The following is a 23,198-nucleotide window of genomic DNA, read 5'->3' as shown; positions in this document are numbered from 1 at the left end:
TCATCAAAGTTAGCGCGTTGAATCATGAAACCCATTTCAAACTAAACGCGATACATACGTATACCTTTGATATTATTACCCGGCCACAGCGCCCCCTAGTCTGGACGTCTAGCCGTCTGGCGTAACCCCATATACCTAACCATGGATCAACTTATCGATTTTCAACCTTAATACGAAGCAATAGCAACTATACCTTACAATGAATTCGCAAGAGAATTGACAGTATTTGAGCTCTATCGCCTAGCAGTAGAGTCTAAACGCCGACAGCATCTGTCTCGATTCATTTGAACTTTGAACCTTACACCATTGTAATAAAGTCTAGGGGCTTTTTTGATAACGTCCCGTTGCTAGGCAACGAGGCGTCTATAGTTATAGTGAATCATCTACATTGACTCATCAGTGCATCCAATTTAGGTATGGATATTTGGAAGGGTGCACAATTGCATGTGCACTGTTAGAGAAAATTGGACTTTATAGCTTTATAAACACAGGACGGAATCGTGTGAAATGGCTGCAATTTTGGGGCTAATTACTTCGGTATTCCTCTTTTGAGGGTGATATAGAAGCCTTGACAGAGGTAATCGATTCGCAGAGACAGTCATCCGATAGCATTGGTGTTTGGACGGCAGGGGAAACTGTAATTTACAGGCATATGATTGCGTCGCGTTTATTGTACGTAATGTTATGTTTTACATTACTTTGATCTTGAAATGGTTGACCAAGTTACCTTATAAAAATACCTTTCCGTACTGGATCTTCGATACAATACAGGACTACCTAAAGCATACTTTTGTTTGAGACATACATTTACAAGTACTGCGTTATTCGAAAGTTTATTTCAACAAGAAATTAAGTCACTCAAGTATAGACTATCTAAATAAAATATCACTATTTGTATGTTTGTCCTCTATGCGTTGTCCGAATGTGAAAATTAAACTTTGGTGAGTTGTCTATGACAACTAGGGTTCTAGAACCAAAAGAAAACAAAAACTGTTATTTATTTAAAATCAATTCAAGACCACGTAGATCGTTATCCTGCCTGCGCGAGTAGCTAGTTTTCAATAAAACGTAAAAATAGACGCACAATATAACAGTTAAAGTATTAATGTTCTGGTTTTTTTTTCTTTATATATTATACAGTATTAATTTTTTTTTGTTGAAGTTAAGGACAAAGCTGTTATATCATACAGCTTAGTTTTAATTTATTTAAGGTTTAAAGATTAGTACTGTGTTTATGATGCATGTTAACTTTAAAAAGACTTAGTTTGGTACAAAATTAAATCTCCTAAATGCAGCCTAAGGTAATTTTCTTTTAACATGTTGAATCTCGATAACCTAAAGACTCTTTTGTTTAAACTCGCTCCTACAAGTTCAGAGATCTGGGGTGTTCGTTAAATTAAAAATAGATCCCTCCCTCCGAAATCGTATTTTTAATTTTACTTTGAAATTATGTTGCCTCACATCGAAAGGTCTTTGAAAAATGTAATGTTATAATATATTCGTATATTATAAAAGGCTAGAAACATGCCATGTCTCTGTCCCCCTATGTAGTATGATATGAATATAATAGGCGATATATATTATTAAATTAAAAAAATAACTGCGCGCGGAACGAACATTCTGCTTTTAGAAATTTACTATGTGTGTGTGGCAGCGGCATACGTGCACCAAAATGTGTGTGGGGGTCTGACGGATAGTGAAAAAATACCCCACATTTTTTATTAATTTTGGAAAACTGGCGAAACTTAAAAGTATGGTTTTTATTTATTTATTTGAACGTTTATTTATATTGATAATTAATATAAAACTATATAACCGACCCGACCCGATGGTAAGTGGTCACTGGCCATAGACATCGGTAATTCAAGAAATATTAATCATTCCTCTTATCACCAATGCACCACCGACATTGGAAGCCAATGCCTCTTGTGCCTGAACTCTGGGTCACTGGTCACTCACCTTACACACCGGAACACAACAATAAGTACTTTTGCTTGAAAATAAGATGAATGTGTGGTACCAGACCAGACTTGCAATTAGCCCTACCAACAAGTCTTATAGTCATTAGTTATAAAATAATGCATTACACGAACTCTCACTTACGCCCGTCAATTGCTTCTCGGTAGTCTTGGGTCAAATAATTTGACACGGTTTTAACCCTATACAAAATATATTCATTTTTAATGCTTTCTGCAAGTGAAAAATGATCGTTTAAACCTCCCAATTTTGATAAGTACTTTCTAATACACGATATACTATACATATAAAACCTTTTTGGTTCCAGCAAAGTACTGATTAAACAATAAAATTATTAATATTGATATCATTTTAAATCTGGTTATCTAAAAGAACAAATATGAGAGAGAAAGGGTACGGTGGAAATATTGATAACTAAAAAATGCTTCAATAGATAACCTACATCTGATTGGATTTGTATTGTTGATTATTACTGTTTAACAAAATCATTTTAAAAAGCTTGAACTATTTTGTAGTTGCTATAATATTCTGTCAATTTGATTATATAACTGGCAATAATATATTTTTTACACTCAACCTCATTGCTTCTATAGCTAAACAATTTTATTAACTACCACACACGTGGCAGATTTCATTTGAAATTAGATACATGCAGATTTTCTCACGATGTTTTCCTTCACCGAGCACGAGATGAATTGTAAACACAAATTAAGCACATAGAAAAACAGTGGTGCTGGCCTGGTATTGAACTCGTAATCGTCAGTTTAGATGCTCGCGTTCTAACCACTGTGCCATCTCAGATCTTAATAAAAATATAATATACTAAAATAATATGAAAGTTTAATAGGTATCAACCCGATTCGTAATTTTTGCGTGAAACTGAAATAAATTAAAAGTTATCTTATATATTTTAGTGAATCCCTGGATGGTTTAATTGGACGGTAGCGCCATCTACCGTGGTGCCATTACGATCGGAAAATAAAATTACTATTTCATCCGGACGATGACGAGATGGGCAGCTAGTCATTATAAAATTAGTACACTTGATGATGGTAGGTTTGAAGGATGAGTGAGCCAGTATTACTACAGACACAAGAGACTTGGCATCTTAGCTTCCAAGGTTGGTGGCGCATTGGCGAGTAAGGAGCGTTTAATATTTCTTACACCGCTAATGTCTACAGGTAGTGGTGATCACTTACCGAGATACGTACCTATTATAAAAATATAACTGTTTACTTAGATATCTGAGTAGGATTTGTCGAATGAACTCGGGATTGAGGTGTGTTTGGCTTGTGTTAACAACTGTATCATCTAGGCTTACTATTTTCTATTAACCGTAGTTAAGGAAGTTGCCTATACCACGGGAGATATTACATGATATGCAGTAAATTAAACGTGTTTCTAAGACCTTACACATATCGAATACAAGTTCTGATATAATTTCTGTCTGGCAAGATAGCACGCTGGAACTCCTGGGTGGATTGTACAAATATTAGGTATTCTCCATGTGCTTAAAGCACTTTTAAAATAAACTACTGAATCACCATCAATAATATATAAAATCAAAGAGCTTGTATAGATGCGTTTCTCTTAATTTCCAATTTGTAACCAGATTTGTAAAAACAATGTTTTAGCGCTAAATAGTCCATCTGTTAAGAAAGGTTATAGGCGGCCAGTAACGTTTAAACGCGGAGGAAGCAGCCTTGATAGTTTATATCCAAAAGCTTGAGCGTTTGTATAGTTTAGCAGTGAAATCAACTAACAGCCCGATTTGGACTACTTTTGCATTTGTATTTTCCAAAAATGCGGTTGTAACAGGACAGAGCTAGTAATAATACTTATATAAAGGTATTTACTACAAAGAAAACTTAAACTTTAACGGTACATTAATTACGATACTAGGTTTAAATTTTATATTAAATTAGTAAATAAATTACAATATATTTAGTGACTTAAATGTTAAATTATTCTAAAACATTAAATAACTAAATCAAATATCACAATTTAAATTAATAAATATGCTATAGAAATACTGTAATGACTGTTCTGTTCGAATTGCATTAAACATGTGAAGGCGTAATATTTTATTGAAATAGTTATTTGTATCAACATCCGCGCCCTCACTTATTCCTCTCTAAGTAGGCAATTAATGCGTGTCACAACCATGGAAGTTCAGCCCGCTTTGTTTTGTTCTATAATGAATTTCTCTTGGCACTAGCGTACATCTTCCATCCTTTTACGTCGCCAACTTTTGTTGCAAAAAAGTCCTCTTCAATACGGTATAATTAATTAATTGAAAAAAATATGATTTGTAAACTCTGTATTGATTTTTTATTTAATTATAAAACGTATTTGGATATTGTTTTTTTTTTTTAAATTATATGTATACGCATAATCGTTACAGATGCTGTGACGTATTTTTATACCGCCCGTGGCAATGACCGCGGCTGACGTGCCGGTTCATGGCCGTTTAAAAGAATCGACGCCCGCTAACGTACATCCTCGTTTCGTACGACTTACAATTTTCCAAAGATAATATTAAATTTTTCTATCTAGGACTGCACTGCCGACTTATTTCACCCTGTATTCGAAAATAAATAAACGGTTGTCGGGGCGCAGGGCGCACCCTCACATTCACAAATACGCACACACGCCTGACCCGGGGCGCGGATGAGAGGGCGCTACGCTCGCTCAGTCTCGCGCCGACCGCCGCTGAGGCCGGATGACTGTCGCTTTAATACGATGCGATCGGAAAAATAAACTAGTTATACACCGGAACGACCGGCTAACGACTGTGCGTCGAAACGTGCTTTGTGGATAAACTGTTGTGAACGTATACTATTATCGGTGCGTATCCCATGCGTCTTCGATCTTATGCGATGTTTACATCATGAACGCCGGTTATCGGATTATTTCGTTCCGTAGCATAGGGCCTAACGTACGTTTAGTTTGTGTAAAGGCGGTACATTAATAAAATTCGTTTCTATTTTCAGATAAACTGTTCTGTTTGATCTGGAGCCGTTGACTTGTGTGGAAACAAAGGCTTAGTTAGTTATAAGGTGAACGTTCGTGCATAGCCATACGACCGAGAAACATAAGGTACGTTTCAAATGTTTGTACAGTATTTGAAATTCGTCTAACCGTCCCATCTCTGTTTTAGTGTGCGTATGCATGACTAATCGTGATTTTGTATAGATTATGTTTCCGCGATGTGAATAAATGTCGGTTTTTTCCTATTGTGGGTCAGCGACCTCGTTATTTCTCATTGTAGGTAGGTTACGATTTTTTGTACAATCTACTCGTACTTACCTGTGACTTACGTAAGCCGGTTAGGTCGTGTAATTAAAAAAAAAAACAATGTATAGCATAAAACTAGTGGAGTGTTCAGATTATATAATTTTTCAACCTTTTGTGTGACATTTGTTAGGCCTCGCGTATGACGAACCGTACCTGTTGCGTCGACTAAGCAAAGCGTACATACGATACAATATTTTATGTGTACCAACCGCAGTTCTAGATTCATAAAAACTCGTAACATGATATTATGAAATTGTGTCCTAATGAATGCAACGATGTCAAACCCGAGACAAAAGCCTCCGTGTTGTGTAATAGTGGATAATTTACTTTCAAAGTGCATTAACCACGCCGGCCGCAGCGTGTGGTGTCGAAAGTACAGACTGAGGTTATTCTAATCATGATTTGAACATTTTATCTAGAACATACGACGAACGATTACTTCGTTAATCGAAACTTTTAAAAATCGAATGTAACTCAAATGTCTTTATAAGGTTTAAAATTACTTATTAAATCTCGATGTTTTTTTTTAAATATAATATACGTAGGTATATACTTATATTGCAAAAGGAGGAAAAGATAATGCTCAATTATTCATGAATTTTATGATGTTATTTTCAAAGTACCTACATTTTAATGTGCACAAAATCGAAACTAAGAATTATCAGAGCAAATCAATCAAATGAGTATATAATTAAAAATATATTTTAAAAACATAATATGTAATACTAAAATGGCACAACTGAAAAGATACAAATCACAAATACTATTTTCAATTTTGATAAAAACCTTATTATAATATTTATATTTTTATTAATTATTTAACCTTATTAAATGACAAACGTTTTTTTGTTGCTTAAAATTAATTTATAAACAGCATTTCTCTATATTATCAATCTTAGTGTCATGTAACTTTACTATACCGCGTCCTAAATAGATAATACATAAGATTTTTTGCATTTTATTTTCGCAAATCGTCTTTTTCTAGAACATATTTAAACATATTTTTCTTCTACGCCTTTCGGAACCAAAGTTTAACGTGTGATTGTGATTTACAAAAACGTGTAATACAACTTTTGTTTTGTTGTATAAGTAACTAGTTTTCGCCCGTGGATTTGCTCGCATTTTACGGATTTATCGTCACGTAAATAAGTTGTCAGTGTCCTTCCTTGAAATTCAAACTTGCTTCCAAATTTCGATTCAATGGCTTGGCCGTGAAAGAGCAACAGACAGACAGTTACTTTCGCATTTATATTATTAGTATAGATATAGTCATAGTCGAATACGTATTCAGCGTTAATTGCTTAATGTATATTATGAAAATATATTATTTAATTTATTTCAAAACATTTGAAGGTTAAGTTAATATTGTTAAATATAGATCGAACACGCAAAACTAATTATATTTAAATAATAATATAAAGTCATCTACAATACGGACCAATCTGAATATATAAATATAAAAAAACACTCTAAATTAAATGTACATACGTTGTATGATAAAATACAAAAGTAATATTCCGAGAATTCTTCACAAAGTCATTTAAAATTTACATACAGTTTCGCAATGTCTAAAAAGAATAATTAATTGTGTAATATTTTGTAATTAAATGATAACATATACTTTCAAGAGGCAAGGTCGTCGCTATTTCTAAACATAAAATGTTTCAACATGAGTGCGACCCAAGACGAAGTAATTCATATTTGCTGATAATGCTTTAATGATTCATCGCGAAGACAAATCAGGACGTAGCCTAGAGATTGTTATTGGAACAAAGTATGGTTATACTATATTGTGCTATGCTCTATACTGAGTCTAAGCCCTTGACTGCCGCTTGGAATTATAAGGCTATTGACGCAAAGAATCTGGGTTTAAATCAGTTGGGCTCAATAAAATAGAAATAGTTATTGAGATCCCCTTTCAGTCAGAAGTTGGTAGAGACACTACCGTGCCTCGGAAAGCACGTAAGCACGCTTGAACTGTGTCTTCTCAAATTGCCTTTATATCGGATTATTAAAATGACGGAACAGTGAGTGCACCTGTGTTTCGGCCCATCCTGTATTATATCACTTGAGAATGTCCCTCGTGACCAAAATCGGCAAAGAGGCCATCATCACAAAGTTCTAAATGGTTTATTATAATAAAAGAAATGCAATAAATATCTCACAATACTATATAGGTGATACAGACTTCACCTTCACACCATAAAGGTCTGTTTCCTGATCCTATAATTGATAATAACTTGTTGAATTATTTATTATACCTAGATAAGGTCAATTTGTAAAATGTTGGCTATATTTATGCGTGTAATTATTGAACACGGCCTGGTTATTCTTTAAAAATGATATATTTTAAAAATAGACTTTATTTTGACAAAGGTGTTCGAAATAATATTTATAAAACGATAAAAAAGGTTTGTCTTGATATTTTTATTGGAATTTGAGTGAGTCTGTACCGCCCAAATTTTTTTAATCATTTCATCATTTAAAGGTATGTATTGGCAATATAGGTAATATAGTTATATTAAGGTCATGTATTGGTAATATTATTTTAATAAGTGAAAGGTTAATCTTAAAAGTTTCATTCGTAGACAAGAAATACTCATTAATTTCGAGTAGATATTATTATTATAGGCAGAAGGTTACTTAATAGAATATATTCTTTGTTGCCAAGTCAACAATTTATTTTATACTAAATAACGCGAAAACTTCAAGGATTTATTTTCCATTTGAGTTCGATTTTCATCTTTTCTTTTCATTAATTTCGACTGTTTTTTTTTTTCCTATTCAAATCGGTAAAGGTGTTACCATAAAAACTAAAATAAAAGTAACTTTTGCTTTTGTAATTATTGCGTTAATTTTTTTTTTACTCGGTCTTGCAAAGGTTTTATAGTTGTCTTTTAATAATATTTATTAATTCTTTGAACCTTCCAAAACTGGTTCCTTTAATCCACCGTCTCGTTGTAAAGGCACGTTTACACAATGCTCGATTCCATTCGTACAAAAAATATATACACGGACTCGGATAAAATGCCGAATGTCGAAGTACTCCGAACAGAATTTGGCGAGATCAAAGCTAGCCGTGACAGTGAGCGAACGAAAAGCCCAAACTCCATGTAGATTTCAATGTGCTAGCCTTAGATTTTTTTGGACGCTTTTCGGAAACTGATACGTTTTGAATTTATCCCAGTATACGGATTTACGATGTTTTTTTTTTTTTAAATCGACGGCCGTGACGATGCAATTGTATTAAGGTTTCGTTTAAAGGAAGCGGAAATAGTTTCAACTTCAAGTTTGTATTGCACAGTTGATATGTCGCAATGCTTGTGAAATTATTGTGACATTATCGACTAGAATAACGTTAGCCAAGAAATAAATGATGTACAAAGGACGTCATTGTTCTTATGGACATGGATGTGTATAAATATAGATTAGAGCTTGAACGTGCTTGGTTTTTGTTAATAATATAATATTTTACAGCTGATATAAAATAATAATAATGTATTTTCGTAACATACGCAATATATAAGTACTTGATATTCATATATTATTTATTAAAATATTACATTCAGATACTAGAAATAGTTATATATTCAATCTGTACTAATATTATAAATGCGAAACTAATTTTGTCTCTTTGTAACCAATTCACGACTAATACAATAAATTTTAATGGATTTTCGTAAACAGCGAGATTAAACCTCAAGGATGGACATAGCGTACTTTTTTTAATTTACCGTTCAGGGGGTAAATTTGGGACGTTCTTAATAAGGTTTTCGTGAAAAACTGAAATCCATGAAGCTTTGGATTCAGAAAAAGTCCAAGACGAACAATGAATCGGAAAAAATATATTACTGTGATATTAATATAATATTTATTAATTAATTTTTGAATGTAGCTTTTATAATTATAATGAGGATATTTGGACAATATCGCAACAAGAAAATTTAAATAAAACAAGTACCTAGTTAGTTTATTGCTAAATTTTTTTTGGAAATTTCTCGTAACTTTTAGTCAATTTCGAATTTAATTTTTTAGTATGTTTTTGGTAACATATTATACTCTTATGTATTCGTATTATACTAACAAAAGAACATTATATTAATAACCTACATACCTAAAACTGTATGACAATAATTATTTTAACCACTTCAATGGAAAACTTATTATGGCTATAGCGGTCGCACATGAAATGACAATTTCCCTTTTGTTAAAATGAACATTTTAATTAATTACAAATCTCTTATTATTATTTAATATATCATTTATAGAGAGTGCAACTTATAAATAAACATAAAAAATATCGACATACGTGCGATTGAAATTCTTCGGGACCCCCCGTATATTCTGATAAGAAGGTACCATGAATTTTATCATTGCAAAGTCAGCTGTAAGGTCAAATTGTTAAGTCTCATTTTACATTGACCGAGACGAGGACGCCGGTTCGAGTCCTCGGCGTCTTGCCAGATGTTACTGACCTTGTCCAATATGTTAATACTTGACAGGATTCAACATGGATTTTTTATTTTACATTAACCTATTCATTAAATATTTATGTATTTATAATTCATATATTAGATTTAAAAATTTACTGAACGAAAAAGAAAGCACAATTTAAAATACCGGTAAAGGTTTAGGATCGGAAATGTTTTAAACACTAATTTGAATGGCCTTGAAAGATTGACATACTAATAATAATTAGAACAATCAACGTGATTAAGATGTTCATTATAAATATATATTTTAATAGTTTATCTAGGCAGACGAGCAAACGGCCTTTGTCGTAAAAAATATTAGCATCGAAAAATTATATTCAGTCGATTCCAATATGCATAATTCCGACCAATATGCCGAGTGCGGGAATGTAAAAATAATTATTTTTACTTAACAATGACAAAGTGAATAGAAATTCACAATTGGTAACATTTCCAGAACTGTCACTGTCGATAGGGTCCCGAGTCACCGTTGTACCACATCCTCGGTATTATAACAAAAGATCCGGACTTATAATTACAAGCAATCATTCAATTACTCGTATGGGGGTGACCGCCGCCATAAATGTCACTTGCCGTGGAAAACTTTTTTTTTTATAATTGTATCGCTAAATACTACGGCGCCACAGCGTCGAGACGGTCGCTGTAAATATTAAATTTATTGTACGTTGCTCTTTTATTGAATTGATGTTAAATATAATTTCGTTTGTTTTATTGTCTGTTAGTTTGAGTACTTTTTATATACGATCTACATGATGAATATTATTTTAGATGGAAGTTAAAAACATATTTAGGTTACCGCGTCGGATAAAAAAACCACCAACCATACACTTTATTCAAGATAAAATTGTTAAACGTACGTTTTAAAGTTATTGTTACGGGTAAGAATGCATGAGAGTTTTTTTTTAAATATATTTAAACATCTTTACATCTAATCAGCATAATGTAAAACAATTGTCAGCTAATAGTAACAGACATGGGAATCACAAATGTTCTTTATCTTTTTACACCCCACATTAGGTATAATGAAGCCATTTCAATAAGACCTCACTCTACACATTCCCATCAACAAATGGTAGACCAAAATAAACTGGAACATTTATTTCTCAAGCTATATAATTACTGTCCCTTATACCTTGTTCATAAAGCGTAACGCCACGCAAGTACGTTCTCAAGCTATGCCCTGTTTAAACTGGTTTAATACTTGCCTGACTCATAACGAGCGAGTAAAATTAGTCATACTTCGGTTCTTTGTGTAACGTCGGAACGGTCTGACGATTCGTCATGAAGCTAATATTTACCCTGGATGCCATTTAAGAACTTCACGTTTATATTGATCAGATTGTTTAAAGTTTTCAAATATCGTAACCTTTTTAGTCTAGACGGTAGATTCGTTGAACTATAACTAACACCAGCTTAGTGTTTTTGTTATTTATACAAGCACTGGTGTCGGTAATTTATAGCGGCTCATAATTCTATAGTTAGAAAACATTATGGTTTAATATTTGTTAAAAAATATATAAATTTACATCATTTTAAAACGAATACAATATGAATATTGAATTCGTTCGATTTCAATTGTTATTTTAATAAATTTTATAAAGTATTCGACGTTTATAAATAATCTTTTAGAACTTTAATTAATAAGCCTCAAACGGTTATTATTTTGTATAAAGTTGTGCTATGGCCTCCTATTATACAATTGTCTTATTTCAATTGTCAAATTATTGATGTGGAAAGATAAAAATGTTTAACTAAACACCGTTTTTAAGTATGTGTAAGTTAAATAAACTCAAATGTCACTATAGATTTCTCAATAGAGATTGATTACAAATAATACTTAGTGATTACAATTCTAATTATTATGTTAGACATTTGTTTAGTATCAGCTGCGTTATTACTTATGTTGCATCTGGTTTCAATATGCCCACTTCTCTGGTATTCGTCAACTATGATTAGTTTCAAGCTAATTGAGTAGATTTTCTTTATTAAACTTTAAACTATACAGTATGTTATTTTACGAAAATTATGTTCAATTCGTTCAAAAAGTATATGTACATTTATTTCGATTATATTCGAACACTGTTTTATTTATAAAGAAATATAAATATATTTATTATATAGCTTATAATATTTGGGAAATGAGCAAAATAAATTCTTTGAAGTTGTTTCTACAAAGTAAACTCGAAAAAGATATGCGTAAGAAGTTATTTGTATTTGATACTGGTTATGTCACAAAGAAATAAAAAAAATAATTTTAATATTAATCTAACCAAAAATAATCCCAAATTAAATTGATTCGACAAGTTGAAAAAACCCATTAAGCATTCAAAGAAAGGTTAAGAAACGATTTGTGTATACTAATATGTAATTTAGAACTGCTTTTCTTAATGTATATTTTCAATGTGACAGTTCTACCCTTCAGTCACTCGCGTGAAGGTCGGAACGAATAAATTGCAATAAAATATCGTACTCACAATGTACTCATCGGGAGTAAACTAACACTCTGTTTTCATTTTTCCCCAATGTGCGTGTTAATCTAGGGAATGATGCCAAAAATGTTTTTCGCTTGGCATAATATTAAATGGAAGCATTTGAGATAAACATGTTATTTACGGATAGTGATTTTTTATAGAACAAGTGCTCGCCCACGTCGTCTTTTATTGAATGAATCTATCGATAATGATTCACGAAATTTATATAATACTTGCTTGCTTAAATTTTGACTTTTTTTAATTTTGAAACCGGTGGAAGATGGGTGGTAAATTCAAAATTTACCACTAACTCATAAGTTATTTTAATTATGCTTTGCATGGTAATAAGTAATGGTGTAATTTCACGCACAATTGACATAACGTCTTAGTACTTACAACTGTAGGTAACAGATGTAAGGAATGATTGACGTTTGCTATAGGGTCTTCTGTCTCAATGTTTATGAGCGTCGGTGACCAATAACCTGGTTGTCAGTTACTCGCAAACCATCCATCATGAAATGTAAAAGTCCAATCACTAGTGGAAAGATAAGTTTGAACGCAGCTCCAAAACAAAAACAACTCGTTTTGTAAATCAACTATTATACTAGAGATGTATAAATCTATATATGGATACATTATAACCAGTAATGGAATATTTATAGACTGTTACAGATAAAAGTCAACTGTCTCTAAAATGGAACAAAATAAATTTATATATGTATATATCTCACAATGTTAACGTGTTCACAAGTACGACCTTTTCTTTACTTGAACGCAACAATGCGAGTCGATGTCTAGTCGTTTAAACGGCTCACAGCAATGAAAAATATTTCTTAACTATGCGAACCACCTTCACTACTAGCCTTGATGATAACCAATTTCCTCGTTGTAATTCTGCAATCGTTTTATTTATTGCATATCAGTATTAAAATTTATATGATACGTTACAATACACACTTCAATGTATTTGGTATAATATTAATAAAACGAACACAGTTGAGGTATTTTGTAAATTCGTCTGTTTAGAACGTTGTATCTACCATGTCGAGATTCATAGGTCATGGGTTTCTATGGTTTCTAAATTCTTGGGTCAAATAAAAAAATTAAAATATACTAGAATTTTCGGAAGAAATTATCTCAAAAGCATGTCAAAGCTAAAATAAAATAAATGTGTAATATATTCTTATATAAAATATTGTATAAAATATTTATTTATCTAATTTAGAAACACTAACAATAAATACATTTTCAATGTTTAGGTATAACTATCTTTGAAACCTTATTAAATGTCAGTCAACTATTCTTAATGTTGTACAGTCGGTATATCTACTTTTCTATATAAATACTAATATTCGATGAACATGTGTTAATCGATGTTTTAATCGATTTAATGTCTACCAAACTTCCTTCCCGTTTGTGGTTTCTAGGCACCTTGAATGGTGTAGTTGAAATTTGAAACGTACACTTTACCTTCCAATCACATTTGAGTCTCGTATTTGATGGGTTCGTGAACGATATTGTTATTATACGAAGCTCTCTAAGATATTTTAAGAGGGAGCTAATATGTTTTGGTATTCGTTTGAAAACAGGATATCAGTGCTCGCCAGTTGTTATTTATGCTGTTTTGCCTTTGAAAATTAATGTTGTAATAATATAAAATTATATTTCCTCGATATAAAACAATAGTCATTTTTTGTAAACGTTGATTCAAATAGATATTCATCATTTGTAGCTATTATTACCAACGATCTATTCTAACTTCCTGTGCTTTAAATACCAATGTGCTCACACATTGTCCAAAACCACAAACCAAATAATCTGTAATGTTTTTTAATGTTCCTTATATGAGACTACATGATATGGTATTTGAATATTTACCGGTAAGAAACTGTCCAAATCATATGATCATTCGTTATCGCTATGCTATTTACGTAAGAGCGAGCAGGACAGCTAGTGTCCGGACAGTGAAAACTCGACGTCAGGTAATGTTCCAACTCACGCGCGGAGTTGATGACCGCGACCGAAGGCCGTACAATCGGTCAGACACCAAATGTCACGGCCATACGCAGCGGGCGACAGGAAAAACTGCGTCACAGATGAAAAAACATGACTCAGACACGTAGCACTGGCCAGCTTAAACAGAGCTGCCATCTATTGACCGCACCTCGATCCAAAAGCGCACTTAACGAATGGTTGGACACATTAAAAATTGACTAATTTACCATTCTCTACGTGACAACAACCTTGCTAAAGAGAACGGCAATGACATTGGCTTCGATTTAACGCGGAAAACGGAAAACGTAGATAGTGGCACAATTCTATCGATCTATAGAAAACATCTAACGCAGTCGTTACTTCAGAGCGAAAAGAAACAATTTACCCTTAGTTCTCGTTAGCTCGTATTGTAATATTTCAAATCGTAAACTCGATATAATAACTCTGGATCGACGCTCGTTTACGACTGTCAAAATCGTATTTCTAATAATAAAATGTCTCAATTTAGGAGGCCAATGTTTTATCACGGTTATAAAGAGGTGATATTAAACATTTTTATGCCTTGTTCGTGTGTCATTGTGCTCGATGGGTTCGGATGATTGTAAGACATTAGGCTGGTTTTGATTTTAATTTTACGTTTTTCAAGTGTGTTTTCGTAGAAACGTGAGCGAGTAATAATAATATTTCATGTTATCTGACCGGAGGCACGGACGTGCCCGTCATGTCGCCGGGCGCGTTTTTTATACGCATTATAAATAATAATTTTTTTTTTTTTGTCCATGAGTCTTATACGTACCTATTGTGTCGACGAACACATTGTTTAGGTACAATAGTCTTTGTAATTTAATAAATTACAGCTTCAATATTCATAATTATAAAATACTATATAATATAGTTTCCAACTTTGTCGTTGTGAAACCGATTCATATCTATTTACATGACAGTGTAAGATTTCATAATTTGATAAAAATGATCATTTCTTTTATTCGTTCACTTTACCCTTATCGCATGAAGTTTGAAATACTAAATCGATTTTGATGTAATTCTGAATATTTTACAACCTTGATATCATATCGAATATTTATAATCTAAATGATCTATACAATATATAATCCCGACAGGATGCTTCCTTTATTAAATACTAGTTTCCGTTCGCGGCTGAGAGGAGGGAAGAGGGATGCAGGTGTTAGGTTTTTATGGGATATAAGGAACCTATGTACTTTTCAGATTATTATCTATCTCTGTGACAAAATTCGTTCAGCTGTTCTGTCGTGAATAAGTAACAAACAACCATCCGTCCAAACTTTCGCATATATAATAATAAGTGAGATTTATTTATCATAATTTAAATTTAAAAAGAATAAACGATGGTTTTACCTACCATACAAAACGATCAGTTACAGGTGAGTCAATGACCCGCCGAAGAAACAAAGTATTACTTATGAAAAACCGAGCTGTTTGTTTTGAAGTGTGAATTATATGATGTCGGTGCTACTACTTTTATATAAACATACATAATATATAATTTATACATAAAAAAATAATCCGTATCTCTATTATGATAAGGTCGTTTTTGTTACTGCGCAAGAGATTAATAATATTCATAGTTTCCTCTTTATTCGGTATTCGGGATACGAGAAAGAGATGGTGAATCTTTTATCCTTGTTTATTACCTGTAGTTTTTATAGATTCTTCACGATACCGGAACTTCCCTTGGAGGGTGTATCATTATCCAGAGAATAGCGTAACAAGTGATATGGTTTTTGCTCCCTTAAATTTTTTATAGGTTTTTAACTCGATGTGCCATGTAGGTTTTTTTAATGATATTTTAGTTTGAAGTCGTACCAATTAATTTTATTTATCAATTAGTATAATACTGTCGCATACACGCACATGGTCATTTATATCTTTATGGTTTAAATTATGTTGTAACACACTAAAAATTGATCGCATTTTTTTTTACCGAAACTATGTTTTTGTTTCAATAATTAACATAGCTAATTTGAATTAACATACCTATTTTATTTTTTCACTAATTCAAGGTTTTTTACTCACTGTAACCACACTAAACTCTTGGAAATCTACAAGTTACTTGACTTTTTACTCGACATATCATCATAAGTATTTATATACCAAACTCGTTTTTAATTTACTTTCTAAACTTTAACAAAAACGTAATGAACGAATGATGATTTGAGACAAATCAAATTTCTGTCCGTAACCGGTATAACTGATTTATGAAATATAATTTAAACCAGAACAATCCAGTTAGCGGATATTACATTCAGGTACATATATATGTTCAATAATATATAAAATTACAAATATAATTTGTACATAACTTTTTTGTTATTTTACGAAAACAACTCGTATAATCTAAAAAAGTCGCGATGGCCCAGTGGATAATACGTTGATTTTAACTATATATGGGTTCCTATCCATATGTTATGTGTTGTTATAATTTTATTCTTCGTGATGAAGTATAATAAATAGACATTGTTATAAATGTTTAATCTTATATACATAACGCTTGGTGACATTATATAAATTTAGTTTAATTCCGAATGTGTAATTGTCTCGTGATTGATTAAAGAGTTTGATTCGTATCTCGCCTTTAATTGTTAATCTCTAATTGTTATATTTGAATGAAGAGTAATTACCGATTACAATTTTGGTCGTTTCACTTGATGATTAGTTTTGGTATTATTTATGAAGTTCGGTTCGTTTGGAACGTTTCATTGGAAACAAAAGTTAATACTCGGTGTACCTGTTTAGGTAAGGGTGTTAATTACGTGCTCCAATGTTACCTAGTTAAATTTTTTAAATTTTATATCGTGCATGTTACCTTCAAAGCGAGAATATTTTTTTATTGTAAGCAAAAAAGCTTGTAAAAGCGGTTGTTGCCCTTTTGAACTTGCGGTTGGTTTAGATTATATCATATCGTAATAAAGTAATCATTGGCGTTCTGATTGAATCTTTTGGTAAAATTCCTCTTACTCAAACAAATTTTTATAATTAATTTTAAAGTCTCTTCGGAAATTATACATAATTTTTATTTGTTAAGTTTTATTTTTGATAGTATCTTATATAATAAGGAGTGTGATTTGTTTAAAAGAGTAGAACGAAATATAATAAAGTAATTATAAAATAAAAATTACTTGGTGGTAGGGCTTTGTGCAAGCCCGTCTGGGTAGGTACCACCCACTCATCAGATATTCTACCGTCAAATAACTGTACTCTGTATTGATGTGTTCCGGTTAGAAGGTTGAGTGAGCCAGTGTAATCACAGGCACAAGGGACATAACATCTTAGTTGCCAAGGTTGGTGGCGCATAGGTGATGTAAGGAATGGTTAATATTTCTTACAGCGCCTTTGTCTATGGGCGGTGGTGACCACTTACCATCAGGTGGCCCATATGCTCGTCCGCCAATCAATGCCATAAAAAAAAATAAAAAAAACATATCTATAACTATTTGAGTTGTAGGTACACGTATCGATTAGCATTCCGAGAATGTTAGTATTTTGTGTGATAAAGTCTAAATTTACTTTTAGACTTTAAGACTGATTAAAAATAAATGAGGAGCGATCAAGAACTTCTCAAGAGTTCTTAATTCTTGAGATTTTTCTAATTTTATTGAGATTAATGACTATAGACTTTAATGAGACAAAATAATTTTAATTATGAGCCGTAAAATTTTATTAAATTATTTACCTCTAAGCGGCTCCACTCGAGTTGTGAATGAATCTAAGTTATTTGGTACTAATACAAAAAAAAAAAGCAGCTATTCTGATAAATGTCAGACTACGCGACATTGACACTGATATTCTTTCGAGTAATAATGCAGGAACCTTTATAAAACATAACACCCCGCCTTATTGCCTCCACTAGTGACAAGAGCGCTGATTTGCCAAGAGGATCGGATTCGGGAAACGGGGATTTTTCCTCACCGCCAATGCGTACATCGTTATGTGAACTAAGATTGAACCCTCTTCAAACTTAACACCTTGGAAACCAGCCTGCATGCCGTGTCAAATCATAAATAAATACTGTAAACCTTAATTAATAAAATATTCCACGGAATTGTTGCCAGTTTTTCTCGTGGTACTATTGATTTTAAAAATTTTATTCTATATAAAAGTTGGATTTAAAATTTTTGATATGGCAATACTTTGTTTTTTTTTTTGGATACTTCTCAGAATATCTGACACAAAGCCGTACTAGCAACCGAGTATTCAGTGAATATTTATAATTTTTATCTTCCACTCTTAATCAACGAATTTTCCAGTATCATATTCTTTCCCCGTATAAGATAAAACGTGTATGCGAAGAATATGTCATTATTTCCAGTGAACGTTACCGGACATCTTCCAAGAAGTAATGTATACTTTGTTTTAAAGCCTATCTCATGATTACAGTCGCGATTTGTTAATTATAAGTATCTTAAGTTGATTGCGATCACGTTTTAAACTCAGTACGAGTTTAAAACTTGACTTTATTAGGGCGACATTAATTTATTTTAAAAATGTTGCGTGTGCATTCGTATGTTTAAAATCGACTTCTTTAGAATACTTAAAAATAGTTTTTAATTGCATGCAAATGTAATAATAATCTATGTATTAATGATAAAATAAAAATGAAATTATTAATATGATTAATATAATTTTTACTCGACTCGACTATAAAACTCACTCGAGATTTAATTTGTAAGAAAAAAATAACAGCATAAAATAAGGTATGATGTGAAGTTGTCTATTTCGAGCGACTTGACGCTCAATCGGTTGTATAGCGAGCAACTTCACTTTCACGTTCCATTTTCAAATGAGTTTTTAATTAAATTTCTATAAAAATCAGAATAGCAGTTTTTGAATAAAAAAAATAAATACAATAACATTTGCGAAGATCTATTCGTATTCTAGATAAGCAATGAAATCGAAACTTCTGAAACGGTGAACATGTCGATCTCAGTAATTTGTCCCTTTTCAACCCAGTACATTAGATAAGGACACTATCTAATGTATTGGCAACGTTTCGAAGTGTGTAGACATCCACGTCAGAAACTCATTTTCGTCAGCGCTCCGTTACAAAGAATACTATTGAAAAATTAATTTGTTCAATTTCTATCGAATATTCGATAAAGGCTTACGTAAATAGTGACGTCAGGTTGTTCATTGAATACCAGGAAACGTAATAATGAAAGTCACATTATTTTGATTATACATATATATAGTACATACTAGCTGAACCTACGGCTTTACCTGCACGAAATTTATGAAACATAAACTTCCCCGTTTTACCGCTTAAGGGGTAGAGTTTCGTAAAATCCTTTCTTAACGGATGTTTACACCCTATAAGGAACCTACCAGGCAAATTTCAAGTAGTAGATTGTATTATAGTTTTTGAGATTACGTGATTAATCAGTGAGTGATATTTTTGATTTGGTTTGAACCTTACCTACTTGGGTTTGAGTCTTAGTCCTCTTCTCTAACGCCATCTATCGTCATTAGAAATAAACTTAAAAAATAATAATTATGTAAATAAAAATCATTGTATGGTTGTCTTTGCACGTTTCTTAACAATTCACCTATACACCCGCGAAGGTTACTGGGCTCCTGGCAAAAAAAAAAACAAGATTTTTTCATGATATGTTTATCCTTCAAAATAATTATAGTTTTGTGTTGATCCTTATTCTACCCGCGTGTAACCGGGACGTGTTGCTATTTATTTATATCATGTATCTCTAACAAATAGAATTCACCACGTGAAACTGAAGTCACTACTTAACCCGCATGTTGCCTCAAAGTAAATTTAGTTCCATATACAAATTTACCCGCATTTTTTTTGTAACCTTTTACAACGAGGGAACTACAGCAGATAGCTAATAAGCCATTGTTCTTTATTGTTCGTTATTTTAACTCAAATTCTGTAACAAAATGTACTCTTCATATTGACGACGGCATTAAATTACAAGCCGTGATTGCTCCGTGGTTAGAGCACGTAGGTACCTATATCTTAAACAAAAGATTGCAGGTTCTTTAAAGGAAAGGCGTTAATTTGTTTTTGGTATTGGTAGGTGGACGAGCAAATGGGCCAACTGATGGTAAGTGGTCACCACCGCCTATACGACAATAGCGCTGTAAGAAATATTACCCATTTCTTACATCGATGTGCCACCAATCTTGGTAACAGATGTTATCTCTCTTGTACCTGTAGTTACACAAGCTCACTCACCCTTCAAACCAAATCACAACAACACTGGTTATTGCTGGTTAGCGGTAGAATATCTGATGAGTGGGTGGTACCTACCTAGACGGGCTATCACCAAATAAAATTAAATTCATTTTTAGTAACGATTGTGGAACAAAAAACAAAAAATAAAGCAGTTTATGGCATTGTTAATCTTCCGCAGATTATTTTGGTAATTTCGTTGAATTATTACGAGCCATATATTTCCTTATCAGTTACTTCGTCAATTGTTATTGTATACGTATTCATTACTGAAATTAACTTGAGTTAAAGCCGAGATTCTTAAGTTTTATTCAAATTCCGAACATGTTCTGGTTTTCCGTTTCGATATAGTTTTGTAAACTATTGACATAAGGATACTAGCATCTTCTTGTGACAGTTTATAATCTACAGCACTGATTATTTTTTTTGAACTTGGATTGGACCATTAGTTCAGAGTATTGCCCCCAAATTATGTTGAGGTTAAAATAAAATAAAAATACCTCTTTATAATCTAGGTATAAATTAGACAGTTGTCAATCACGGTAACTATGATATGTTCCAACCCTGATACACTAGCTAACTGATATTTCAATCTGGAACACAGCGATACCATCATAATACGGAGTTTCTGTTATTCCAATTCCAATAAATGTAGTAATATATTAATAAAGCCTGCGATCATAGCCTTCCACGAGTGAATCTATTAACAACAACATATTAAACATAAAAGACATATCCAAGATTACCAAATAAGTGAAACTTATCATCCCTTATTTAAATTTATAAATGACGAGAAAATTAAATACAATTGTCTATAAATAATATATGTATGAATGATATTAAATAGTCCGTAACAAAATATTCCATAATGAAATCTTACAAAGACATTTAAAATCTAAACAGCCGAGCCCCTGGCTCCGGAGCGGAAACACCCAGGCTATTTTAGTTGTTTAAACAAATTGAATGAGACTCAAACGAAGTTTGCTTACCCACATATTTTATTACGGTTTCCGTTTCGCCCCGACGACTAACTTGTAATACATTTCTTAGAGTATCTTCAGACCATTTTGGCATCCGCGATCTGCGGTTCGACGATGCGTTTTGTAAATTTGTATTTCATCTTGATATATAGAGTTTTTTGTCTGTACTATATCTGCGAAACATTACATAAATAGATAATATAAAATGTTAAAAAAATAAAACAAAGATATATTAATGACCCAAGGTAGCCTTAGTGTCTACAACAATATGAACCACAGTTACTGCCTATTTTTTTCGTGTGTTTAATTTGTGTCTTGCTCTGCGCTGAAGGAAAACTTAGGAAATGTGTCTGCACCACCAACCCAGATTGGAGCATCCTGATATAATACCTCCATTATTATGGCCCTCTGTACGAAATTTACTGACTTACTTTGTTTTACATTAAGTTTTGTACATTAATCGTTTTGCGTTTTCTTTCGTTCAAGGTAATAATATAACAGTCATTAATATTTATTGTACTAATCAGTTAATCAATAAACTGCAGTTGCTTGTACAGTAGCAGTTGCGTTAACGGTCAAACGAATGAGGGTTGAATGAAAAAAATATTAAGTCTAGATGCTCTTACATAAAAAAACTCCGTTCTGTGTGAAAATTCAGTTCTTGTGAACGATTATTTTGATATCCGCTACAGGATTAAGAAAGTTAAATTAAAAATAGTAGAACTAGTATTATTTATTTATAGTAAACAAAAACTAGGAAGAGAAAAGATCCTATTCTCAGAAGACCCGGCGAAACAAATTTACAATTTTCAACATTCACAAAAAAAAAAATCCGAAGGCGATTATTTCAACCCCAAGGTGCGCTATCTTTATCTATGAACTTACTAATATTTAATATAACCTTATGCATACAAAACGTTCCTTAATATTTTTTGACGCTTTCTGGGATCCTGTTGCTAAACATACCCCAATACATTGCCCCACAATGGTGTAAATGATTCTATTTTAATTATTATTTTGAACTGAATATATTCATATATTCATTTTTTAAATAAGCCTTAAATGTCATTATCCTCATTTCAAGTGAAATAATGATCTGTCCCTAGTCATGACTTAACGAGATATTTCTTACTGAATTGAAATCTTAAACACCGATTTAAATTCAAGGGTCGTTTTAAATCACAATGTGCTAAGAAGACGTGTGACGTAGAACGAGTGTGTATGACATCGGTCCTTTATACCCGAACCCGTCGAAGAGGGTTAAAGTCTACCTGTCTACGTAATTGTATAAATATATACGTCTCGCTTCCTCGCGCTATATATCCTCGAGAGGAAGAGTAGGGAAATAAAAATATTGATAAGACAGAAAGAGATGCATTATGCAAGGCTGTGTTTAATGGCGCTACGTGTACGGCCGGCTACGGAACATTTCTCTTGCTTGAATAACAAGATGAATTGAGTTTGCTAGTTCATTTAAATTTTTAAAATGTAAATTAAAAAGAGTTGACTTTGTTCGGCGTTTACTATTCGTTTTTAAAGCGAGAAATGTTAGCGGCTATTCAAGATATTATTGAATGAAATTAAAATGGGACAGTAAGAATTGAAAAGTCTAGGGAAATTTCTTTATGTTAAATATTAGAGTACGAAAGAGTTTCTTGGTGGTAGTATACTTTTTTGACTAATTGCCGCAATCATTTGAACCAAATTCTATATGTTTATAACTTTAAAATGCACAAAGAACGAGCTTACTAGCAAAGAT

At 32.3% G+C, this 23,198-nt stretch overlaps 1 protein-coding gene across 6 annotated transcripts in view; it reads left to right on the top strand.

The window, feature by feature from the left end:
- The window catches only part of LOC113394834 (brain tumor protein), a 465,726-nt gene that overhangs the window by 318,836 nt on the left and 123,692 nt on the right, over window positions 1–23,198 (top strand). For 5 of the 6 annotated variants that reach the window (XM_026632268.2, XM_026632260.2, XM_026632265.2 and 2 more), the window contains exons 1-2: window positions 4,683–4,824; window positions 4,971–5,076. The gene's annotated coding sequence lies outside the window, so the exon portion shown is untranslated. Of the gene's footprint in view, window positions 1–4,682; window positions 4,825–4,970; window positions 5,077–23,198 lie in introns of those variants that run through there. The other variant, XM_026632266.2, reaches the window with a different exon arrangement.

The sequence above is a fragment of the Vanessa tameamea genome, chromosome 22 (assembly GCF_037043105.1).
Source record: "Vanessa tameamea isolate UH-Manoa-2023 chromosome 22, ilVanTame1 primary haplotype, whole genome shotgun sequence".
NCBI classification, from domain to species: domain Eukaryota; kingdom Metazoa; phylum Arthropoda; class Insecta; order Lepidoptera; family Nymphalidae; genus Vanessa; species Vanessa tameamea.
This window is presented reverse-complemented; position numbering and strand designations above follow the sequence as displayed.